The sequence below is a fragment of the Cyclopterus lumpus genome, chromosome 10 (assembly GCF_009769545.1).
Source record: "Cyclopterus lumpus isolate fCycLum1 chromosome 10, fCycLum1.pri, whole genome shotgun sequence".
Lineage (NCBI taxonomy): Eukaryota > Metazoa > Chordata > Actinopteri > Perciformes > Cyclopteridae > Cyclopterus > Cyclopterus lumpus.
Window position 1 is genome coordinate 12,002,922 of NC_046975.1, and position 12,260 is coordinate 12,015,181.

Sequence of the window (12,260 nt, forward strand, 5' to 3'; positions counted from 1 at the left end):
GACGGAAAAATAATGTTTGGCTACTGCAACACGATGAGGTTTTATGTTGACCGATGGACAGGGGGGGGGGGGCTGGAGAAGGATTCTGACCCTTAAAATAGGATGTGCTGACTCGGATCAGAGAGCCAAAGGGAGCCAGTGTTTGGAGAGTGAACATTATTGCAAGATTTTCTCCAAGATTTAGGAACATGCAAATCACAGCACATCAAAGTCATAGTCTTGGTGCAAGGAGACACTTGAGGACTCTGAACACATTTGAAAACATGGCTGTTTTGTGCTCGGCCAATGTGAGTCCTTTGTGCAAGAAAGTGAATAAACACACACTGAAGTGTTAAAAAACGGCCAGGACACTAGTGAACCTGCCAAGAAGGTTTGGCACCACTTATCAAAAGCACTCGGTAGCAGTATGACCACTAAAACCAAAATCAGGTCTTTGTTTGAATCAAAGAAACAACAGAGTGATGTTTGAGGCAATTTACAGGAAGAAACATCAATGATATCCATAAATCAAGTGAAGTGGCTCTCATTCTGAGGATTTCGTGGAGGGTCTCAAAGATGATTTATCTGAAAATATTTTTGAGCACAGATGTTTATTGTTGTCTTTGTTACATTACATTACATTACATGTCAATTAGCTGATGCTTTTATCCAAAGCGACTTACAATAAGTTGTTATCTTTGAAATGGGATACTTCAATCCTGCAATGATCGTGGAGGTCAAAAACAAACAGTGTTTATGTAAGTGATGGTGGCAGTAATCACAATGACGGATAAACTGATATCCCACTGTATACGTTTTCCCACAGATGCTGGGAATTTGGTGGCTGATTGACCCTTTCTGGTTTTCATAAACAACGCTGCTACACTCCAAGTGTCACCGGCTAATGAGGAAGAATGCCAAAATTGACCTCAGCGGGACGCACGCAGCCCACGCACAACCCCACAGCAGCCTGTAATCCCACTTCTGGGATTATCTCTCTCTCTATATATATATACTGTAGCTGCATGTTTTATTTAAACATCTGGCAGTGATGAAGGACTCCTCGATGAGGTGGGAACTGCTTTGTGAACCACATTTGCAGCCAACTGTTTGCTTGAGTGTGTCCCAAGGGGGTTGCATTTAGAGAGGGGGGTGTAATCTAAAACAAAAGAGAGAAAAATGTCCAGCTGGAAAGCTCTGACTTCCCGTATTGGAAAATGTCCTGGCCGTGTGGGTGTATGACTGTGATGTATCAGTGACAGAGCAGACCACCACTAACACTAACCAAATACTGATGGAGACAACAAGAGATGCCACAATGTAAAGAGGACACTCTGCACATAATGACACTTCTACAAAGAGAAAAAATGATTTAAATAACAAGCTGCACAGAAAAGATGTATACTCACAATCAGGAATGAGGAAAAACAAGAACAAAGGAAGAGAAAAAACAATCATCATGCAAAAACAGACCAATTAGACCAATGACAAAGCATGACAAACCATCACCACACCACAAGAAGACTGCACACGGCACCAGACAGTGGAAAAGACAACAAGGGGAGCAAGCAGACATACAGAATGCAATTCATAGGAAACACCACATCAAAGCACAGAGTGAGACAGCAGAGGGAGTCTTGCATCACAGACAGTGATGTTTACTCTGCTGAAGTGTACAGGAAGCTGTGACCTGAAAAACAAACATCTTACATTTAACGGCCGCTTCTTTCCAATGCAAACAATTATAGCTCAGATAAGACTATCACTGATGCCGAATGCTTTTTAGGAGATGTACTAAATCACATCACTAGAATAGCTGCCGCACAGAATAAATATACGTGCCATACTTTTAGAGGGATGTCAGGTTTTTTTGACATATCTCTGAACAGACGGATTTTGGCGAGCTCTGTGGGAAAAAAATGACCCAGGGTGTATTTGTTAAAACAAACCTACATTTGTATCACTCCTCTTGGACAGACCAAACCCCCTTCCCCCAGGCCCCTGAGGAAAACCTTCTGGTCCCTCAGAAGCAGACCCACAATGCACTGTACCGACCCCAGACGACCTAGCTGTCCCCCGACACGGTTAATACATGCACTGTAAGTTGTGTTAGTTATCATATTGTTTTTTTTTAGATGCAACTTGTTTTGCTTAACCCTGAACATACATGAGAGACAGCTCATCCTGACCTCACCAACTCGGCGCCATCAGCAGGGCCAAATAACAAGTCTATCTTATTATTGTTTTTTGTCTGATGTGCTGTACTGTCTTCCAGTTCTCGCCCTGTCCCCCAGAGCCTTGTAGACAAAACCACCTTCCAGAGATGCACCAACACTGTGCATTACTAGAGCTGTAATGATGATGGATAAACTCCAGGCTCATGCAAAAAAGGCACTTTCAGCTGGGATGATGCACACGCATCATCAACATACTGTCAGAATATGTGAGTTACTGTAAACAGGAAGTGTGTGCAGACTGCATATGGAGTCTGTGTTTGTATCACAATAATCCATCTTTCATAATGTAAAAGGAGAGAGGACGACTGGTGAACTTCTAGATTGTGAGCGCTCAGACATCTTTGTCTAAATATCAGGACCACATATATCTGTAGCATTTTATCTGTTTTGGTAAAGCCCTATCTGCATATGTGTGACGTGTTTAAAGCTGCAATAATAATTGGGGGATGGGGAAGCTAGCTGTGAACTTAACAAGTTTATATTTGTTCAAAATTGCAAATACAATTGAGTGCTTCACGAATGACATGCTAATTCTCCAATCTTGTGCCATTAAACCATTGCAGAAATATAGATGATGTAATTAAAGTTGAAAAATATGTCGAAAAACATGATGGGAATATGGCATTTTTGTTTGTCTCAGTCCACACAGCTTGGATGTTTATATGTGTCTTCTGTCACATGCTTCATGTACATTTCCATGATCAGAGCTGCAGAATCAATCAATTAAAAATATGTATCACCAAAACAGAAACCCACCGCATATTTCTACACACCAGAAATGTGCGTCATAATAGTTTTTGCAATATTAAGTAACTGTTTGCAGAACATATTGAGCCTGAACATAGGTCTTACAGCTTTATTACAATGAGTCACTTGTGATACCAACAAGAAGTTGCAGTTACACATCTATAAACAGGACTTCTGCATCAGCAAGAACAAACTGCTGTAACTTCAGAGCTTGAAGCTTCACTTAAGCCATCTCAAGTTTGCGATATTGGATGCATTTAAAAAATAAAAAATAAAAATGATTATTATTCTTGTTCATGAATCCCATTTGGTTTCATTTGGTTCAGCATTGAGACGCAGTCACTGTGAGTGGTCTCACCTCAGCAATTAAAATGTGACTCTACTGCTCATACTGAGGCAACACATGTTTGGGAAACTGGGGATTTTGGTTTTCTCCCTTTCAAACAGAGTTGTAAATGCTGTTTGTAGTGGTGGGGGGATGGAAAGGGCTTCTGGGTAAAACTGGCTGTTGTAGAAGGACAGCTTTTGATGTGGCTCATGTTTGATTTCAGTTTAATTATCTAATTTTCTACTAAATGAGGGGGAAATTATTAATTAAAAAAAAACTAAAGCAGTTGTCGTCCTTGAAGTCATGTCCATTTTTCCCATTTTCTTGAGCAGTAAACCTTTGATTACCAGTTAGGCTGTAATTATCTGTGTACTTGCCCGAATTCAAACTGCTCATAGAGAATACAGGGATATCAGATATATTTGCTAGCATAAGCAGCGCCACATCCTCCCACGTTTTTCCCACCTCTGCACCTTCCTTTTTCCTGCACTCCGGCCGTCACACTAACACTTGAGGGTATAAGCCCCCCAACCTTCCCCGTGAGAAATGGCAGACGCCTACACACACTTCCAGCCTCCACTGTGACACACCCACACCCCCCTGAAAGAAATAAACAGAAACAGCTGAATACAATTTGGCCAGACTGGCTTTAAGTTCTACTCGTTTCCCTCAACTTGTTAATGTTGGAAATAAGGGGAAAAGAGTGACAGAGAAGCATACATCTGGGTGATAATATATGCAACGTGTGCAGTTAAGTTATGTTATCTTGCAGCAAAACAATTTCGGAATAGCTCTCTTGGGTATCGTTTTCTATGCATGATTAACACTTTGTTTTTAAATGCCATAAATATCACCTTAGCTCAATGATTTTCAGACTTTCTCTGAAAGCAGCAAAAAAACACGACACGAACTGAGAGAAATAAAGTCCCCATTTTCCATTGTGTGAAATCTTCGTATCTTGTAAAAGCAAAGGGTGTTTTTCTTTCGTCCTCCTGTCTCACTGCACTGTATCGTCATTTCCAGCCTGTTTTTATTGGACTCAGGACAACACAAATGCCAGAGTTAAAGACTAGTGCTGTAAAAAAATCCGATGGAAGCAAAACTTCCTGCATAAAACCTGCATAAATCTTTCCTGATGCAGTAAATTCCGAGAGGAGATTGTCGTATCCTTTAATGTTATATGTGGAGGGATGGAAGTAGTCCAATCCTGGATTTGAGTAAAGATTGTAATCCAATGTAAAAATAATGCATTACAAGCAAAACTTTACTTGGAATGGTTTGACATTTGCTTGAGAATACCTAAACTGCATGTTTGATTGGTAAATATAAAGCTGTAGCCAGTTAACTTAGTTTAACACAAGGACTAGACACGGGGAAACAGCAAGCAAATTATCATTTTTACACGGATTAAAGAAACTAGAAACAGATTGTTAATTAAGAAGTTTAAAAGGCGCTGTTAGGCATGTAATTCTCTCTGACATTACATATTTATGATTAAATAAGCAGCACTCAAGTTAAAGTTTGGAAAAACAACATAATTAGTTATCGGTTATAAAGAGTTTAACACTCAAATGCTCAGCTAGGGTTTGATCAGATGTGTTTGACAGTGAACATAAAAGGCCATTGTTTTTGTAGGTTTTGTTTATGAACATTAATAGCAACTATTGTTGTCCCGCACAGTACATGCAGTGGAGTAAACAGGACATTATTTCCCTATGTTTTATTCGAGTAAATTAACTTTCCATCCATTGGTATGATAACTCAAAAAGAAAGATTTCCTCCAGGAGTTGTCCTGAAGGAGTGGCTGTGCTCTCCGGCTGAAGATGAGATGCAGCTGCCTGTCAGCTCTGTGTGAGTGGGAGGGAGGGAGGGAGGGAATGAGGGGGAGGGAATGAGGGGGAGGCCAGATGGACGGGCAGCCGTACAGGATGCTGTATCACAGGAGCACTTAGTTCTGATCATTAAAGCTATATGATGAGTGTCAAAGTACAATGGTCTATAGGCAATGGCATAAGACCGATGGACTTCCAAAGAGGCAACAGCTCAGCTCAAAAGTATGAAGGATGAATTATGAATCACCCAATAAGTGACTGAGTCAGAGACTGCTAAAAAACAAAGTGCACTCACCAAACTCTATACTTCATCCAGATCTAAACAACGCCTCACTTCAGAGCACGATGGCTGAACAGCTGTATGTTCAGGTCATGGGGGATAAATCACAAGAGGACAAATGGGATCAATGCATTTGAAAACTTGCTGCCGAGCTCAGGCTGTGATATATCGGCACATGGGAGCCACATCAGACTCCTGGCATATTTTCTGCATGGTCATAATGTGAAGCACATTTTCTCAGAGCGAATGGCATGCGGAGAGCCCAGAGAGCCGGGAAACAGCTGATGACGAAGGATTAGGTCTGTGCCAGGGGAGTGGAGCCGACTGGGCCGCACTGCATCAGGGCTGGGGAGAAGGAGCTCTGCTGTAGTACATACCAGCAGCCTGACGCACAGGGTGAAACATCCCCACGGGTCAGGAGACAAATGAAACTTCATTATGTTTTACAGATCCTTGTTATAAAGATTTGTCAGAGTGCCTCCTTTGTTTTAAAGGTGGTACTGTGAAATGTTCAGCAGGAGACATCCAGCTGATGGTGAAACTATGGAATACAGTCTAATACCGTTGATGGTAAAGGTATGACATGCATGCAATTTTCCAACAGCTCATCTGCAACAACATCACTAGAAAATGCCTGGACCGAAATATCCACAGAGCCAGTGAAGATCAACAACTTCAAAAGGAACTAACTGTAGAGGAGGAGAGCAGCAGAAATAAAACACATGCCAACATTGTTTTGATTACAGCAGATGCCAATTCAGATGCCTCCATATCAAAAAGATAATCTGTATAATAAAGAAGGTGGATGTGCAGTTAACCAACCCAACAACTTAACATCCCAGCAGCCGTTCATGGCTTTCAGGTGCAAAACATATGGCGCATTACAGTGAAAAGACATGCATGACACATGTGTCTGCTATGAAATAGCATGCATTTCTATGTAACTCATTAAAACCTTCTCCTGTGATGAATGAGAGGAGATGACTCAACCGATTGAGTCTGCTCGGCTCTGGGTTCCTAAGATGAGACTGAATCACAGCTTTATGAGGGATTTAAATTGGATAAAAGGGTGACAAAGGCATTAAGTGTTGTATTGAAGCTGGTAGTGTTATCACTAAAAGGAGATCCGAAGGATGCTGGTGACAGTGACTGATGCCAGGTCCAGTATCACCGCTCAGCCGTGTCTTTTCAATGAGCTTCTCCATGTAGCATTGCAGAGAAGATTGATTCTGTGAGGGACATTCACAGGGGAGGAAAGAGACTGATGGGCTAACAGTGAAGACCGCCGGTTCACTCACGGTGACTGAAGAGAGCTGTATAAACAAGCTCTTTAGCAGTGAAGCACAAAGTGGACCGCATACAAACAGCTTGTGCTATAAAGCCCAGTGTGTGTGTGTGTGTGTGTGTGTGTGTGTGTGTGTGTGTGTGTGTGTGTGTGACACCCCGGGATACCTTGTCAAACGCATTCTCCTAGTGAGAAGATAAACATTGTTAAAGTTGCGCTGTGAAAAGAATGAAAAGGTGTCTATGTACAGAGATGCAAGCCATCACCATGTTGGTGTTTGAGCAGGTTGCTCACACTCTTTCTCATTGTAATTCCTGGTGTGTGCACATTCAAGTATGTGCGTAACAAATACCACCAACAAAGACACATCACCTCTAACTAGCAACGTGACTCGACAAAACAGACTCAAGTGTTAAAACCAGACATTGCCTTGAGGCATTCAATCAGTTACTTGTATCTGTTTAAATTATATGAACCAACAGTGCAGTGTTGCAAGGATGAAGTGCATCTTGTCTCTCTGACAGACAGCTATGAAATTGAATCTGTCACAGAGGGCTTCCCATGCAGGCTATGTGAATATTCACCGCTTGGTATAGTTCATCTTCACTTCTGTCAACAGCTGCCAAGCAGCCATGACTAAAAGTGAAATCCTTTACAGTGACAGAGAAGTAAGACCTCTTACCTTCAGGGCGATCCGAGAAGCATAGACAAGTCTTCCCTCTCTGTCTGAGGAGGTTGCTGGACAGCAGTCGGTCCTCCTTCTGAAATCAGAGGAGAGATGTCCAGCTGGTTGTCTACAGGGGCTGCTGCCTCAGATGTATAGATCCCTCAGATGTTCAGAGTCTGAGGTTAATCTCTGCTGTCCCGGGAGTCTGCTGGAGGAGGTACCGCTCTGAGCCCGGCTATTTGTTTAGTCAAATCACAGCACCACGGGGGTCTCCTCTCCTCTCCCACACTCTGAAAAAGCCTGTTCCCAAAGAGTGCTGTAAGTTTAAAAAGAAGTGTTCTCAATGCGCACACACATACACACTGCTTCCCTGACAGATTCACACAGAGGAGCTGGTGAAGCTAGAGTAAGAGTGAGTTGGAGAGAGAGAGAGGAGGGAGGGAAGATGTGAGTGGGAGTTGAGCAGACAGCAATAGAGGGAAGTTTGAAAAAAGAAAAAGTAAAGTAAAGGGAGAAATAGAATAGACAGAGGGAGAAAAGTTTGAAACACAGGTTAGGTTCTGCTTGTTGTTCTTCGATAGCAGCTCAGAGGTCCCGAGCTGTAGTGATTTGTTTATGAATGGAGTGGCGAGCAACTTGAGGTGAAGTGAGACAGTCTCTATTGGCAGCAGAAATCTGGATCGCATCTAAACCTTTCATAAAACAACAAACACAATAAAAAGGCAGAGGCGGGGGGCAGAGAGTGAGTGAGAGGTCCAAACGGGGAGGAAAAAAAAGGTTTTGGCAGAGCCCAAGGTGGCCTGCTTTGGAAACAAACCAAGTCTCAGTTTCTCAGCTAAATAACTTCACACACATAATCACACTAGAATCAGGTGTAAAAGAAGTAAAGACATAGGATACGTCTAGCTAGGGATTTTTTTATTTCTTCTCTTTTTCCATTCATCCCACATCACATGATTCAACACCTGTCCCTTTACTTCCCGCCTCTCTCTTATTCGAACCCATCAGACACACGCCATGCAAGTACATCTATTGGCTCTCAGCCTAATTTCTCCCTTTCCCAGGATATGAGCGTATGGCTTAAAATTCATAACACAGTCCTGCAGCTGACGAAGGCCTTTTCTCTCTTGAAAGGAGCGGGCAGAGAGGGGGAGGAGGGAATAAGGGCTAAATTGGACAGTAACCATGTTCTCCTCTAATTGTGAGGGTAAATCTAAAGGCCCTGCTCGCAGTAATTAGAGAGCAAGTGACGCCCCAGTTATTAGATAGGAGGGGAGCAACACCACACAGGACTGCGCCACCTTAACATACATCTATTTATAACTATGTAATTAACACCTTCTTGCAATAAATCTACCCAAGTCCACAACTCCATGAATCCCCTTGTGTACGTTGTGCTTGCAAAGTCAATTAAAATGTTTACAAGAGATAATAGGTAATAATGCAGCAATAAAACATCAGGCATCAAACATTAGGCAATGCACACAATCCGTTATCAGTTTGGGATAAGACATTCTCTTTTCTAAACATCCTGCAGCTCGAACAGGACACGCTAAATCTCTTTTTAAGAGTACCAAGAAAAATGTCTAATGTGGCATTTTGCTATTTTCTATAATTGCAGCGTTGTCACAATGGAGTGGTTGGTGGAGAAAGAGAACACACAGGGATATGGCAATGGATTTTATATTTAGAGCTGTCCTTGTTTGCAGCTTGACAAAGTCACAAACCACACAATAAACTGGACTCTGCTACAACAATACGCAGCCTATTCAGCCTATCAGAGCAGCTACAGAGTGGTTTCTCTCACCACTAATCTGGGTTGTGTCCATCGCTGGAGTGCAACTAGTGCAACCTGTCAAGCAAATGTGAGCAGAGAACCAGGGGAAGGACTATTTTGTGTATCTAAATGGGTTTCTGGGTAAAGGAGGCTTGTGAGCAAAGGTGGAAAGAAAAAGATGAGTTAGAAGCAGGAAACACTGGGGCTGAGGAGACCTTCAGCTGAACCCAGCACAGCTCTGATAGATGAAGATGGATGAAGCCATTCAATGATTGATCTGAGTCAGATCCATAACACATTGTAGAGATACATTTAGGGATGTCAGAGGCTCTTAAAGACTTGATTCAGATGTTGGTCAGACCCAACATTTAAAATCAGAAAGCACCGGGAATTGTATAATACACAACAACGACAACAACATCAATCATCACCATCATCACATTACAGGACACCGCCTCTCAACAATTTGAGCAGCTAGACTAGACAGGAGAAACTACATTTAAAGCTTAAACAGTTAGTTTAATAAGTGAATGATATAATTGATAGACAATTTATTGGCAACTATTTTGATCATTGTAATTTTAAAAGCAAAAATATAATTCACATGTTTTCACATGTCTTTGTCGAATGTAATACCAAACTGTCAAATCTGAGGACAGAATTTTCGATTTAAGATAATTATAAATAAATTATGATGGGTATATGTACTATTTTCTTAAATGTTGTTTAACTCAATTACATACAGAACATCATGAGAGAGATTAAAAGTCCAGCAGGAGAAACTAGAGAAACTAAACGTCCAGGTGACCTTTGTGTGTGAGACACTGAGCATGTTTCTGGTTCGAGTCCGGCTCAGGACCTTTGTTGGATGCCATTCCTCTCTTTTACTCTCATTTCCTGTGAGCTCTCTACTGCATACTGTCTCATTAAATGCAGGAAAGAAATACTGGCTTTCGAAAGAGAGAAAGTAGGGGACAGAAGCACTAGTTAAGTATACATGTGCTACTTTCTTTTCTCATCTGAGTGCTCGGGTTGCATTCACAAAAAAGGTATGATGTTTTTGAGCATCAACAACATTTATTACATTCAGTTGTTTAGTTGATCATGATAAATGATTGATGATGCTTATTGTACAGCATTTCAAATCACATTATCCAGTTTTCAATGTTTCTCTGCCACAGTGAAGCAGAATCTTACAGACATGCTCGAGGTGTTTTAGCACTTGATAAGTACTGTTTGCAAGCTTTTTGTGGACTGTAATATGTCTCAGAGGAGACCTGACTGTGGAAGATGAAAGCTCTGGGTGTGTCTGGGCACCTACAGCAGCTCTCATTTGAACACATGTGAACTTTTAGAATTGGTGAAAAGAGGCTACAGGTCTCTTATTAGTTCCCCCTCGATGCACTTGAACGACTACGAGGAGACCAGTGGGAACATTGTTTATGCTCCGCTGTTTAAACTGGATCCATATACATGTTTCATTCCCTACAGTAACCCGTAATTTAGGTAAATATTAAAGATTCATACGGGCTTTACATTTAAACTAAACCTCCTCTGGATGTCTGAACGAAGGTCTGATTGTTTGAAACTATTCTAGTGCCAGTTTTGGGGTCACTTAAAACCTAACAGTCCAGTTTGTACATCAACACATGCAAGTTTCTTCGTTTTATAGCCAATTGGCTGTGATCTATTATTATTCTAGCTTTTTGCGATATGTGTTTGATGTTGCACTTTTCTCTCCATTAACATGTCACGACTGCTTGCTGTCCTGCTCCTTAATGGTGAAATGAGCTCCCCATTGACATCAGGACATCAGGAAGTCTCTACTCCTTCTGTCGCAAACTAAAAACACATATTTTTTGACTATAGCTTGAATAGGGAAGGTAGCGCCGTGGTAGCACTTTGGTAGCACTTAAATGGCTCTTACTGATAGCACTTTGTAGTTTAACTTTATTGAAGAAATTGTACTTTCTCGATTCTTGTTGTTCTGAGTTTGTACTCATGGTTGAATGCACTTATTGTAAGTCGCTTTGGATAAAAGCGTCAGCTAAATGAAATGAAATGTAATGTAATGTGCCTTCTTCATGGAACAGCTGTTAGAGCTTAACTGACTGTTCTGACCAAGATATCTATATTTTATGAATGTTTGGTAGATGCAGAAGGACCCACAGACAAGCTCAACAAACACAATACACTTATTTTGCCATGATATCCTGAGTACATCAATTGAATGTGGAAAAAAATGATCATATGGAAACTGCAGGTGTGTGTATCTGCAGGACTTTGGACCTGGTAGATTAAATGGATTACAATGTTCAGTATTTCGCTGCCCCCGTGTGGCTGTTTTAGGTTTTTTTGAGTTCATGTATGTGTGTATATATATATATCAACTGTTTTGTGATAATACAATGCTATTTATGATTTATGAGATGAAATGTTCTATATATAGCAGCCATAAAGCTACCATTGAGGGCAAGGAGGTTACGTGTGATCAAATAGAGTTTATACTCTGCTATTACACAAATGCACAGTTGGATTTCTTAAAGCTGCTTCTGATATTTCGTTTGTGTAAATACTGCTGGAGACTCTATTTATATAGAACATTATATGAAATAATACCTGGTCACATTGCTTTGTGACCAGGTATTGACCAGTGTGGCAATTTGGACTCATAAACTCAGCATTTAATTCCTGACTACTGTCCTGCCTAATGAATACTTTTACATTTATTGTTGTTAATAATACTTATGTACTTTTACTTTGGTGAGATGATCACTATGTTTCACTTGGTAATGTGACGTCTAATAAACTTCTACCACCAGTAAGACAACTCACATCTTGATTTACAATCACTGTGCTGGATATCACATGACTCCTTCACGTCTACGTGCGTGCAGGTGTACACACACTTTGCATGTTGGCCTTATCAAAATGATCCACCGGGTAGACTCGGTACATCAGGGTCAATGCCCTCACGTCCCCAAGACGAGCAGGCAGGTGGGTCTCAGGCGAAACGTGACGTCACGATGATACTTTTGAACTCCTCGGCAGTAAATCTATAAAGGTGTGTGTGTAGTCTGACTGCACAGGTAGCCGAACCTTAGACTGAAGTGAAAACAGAGCGCTAG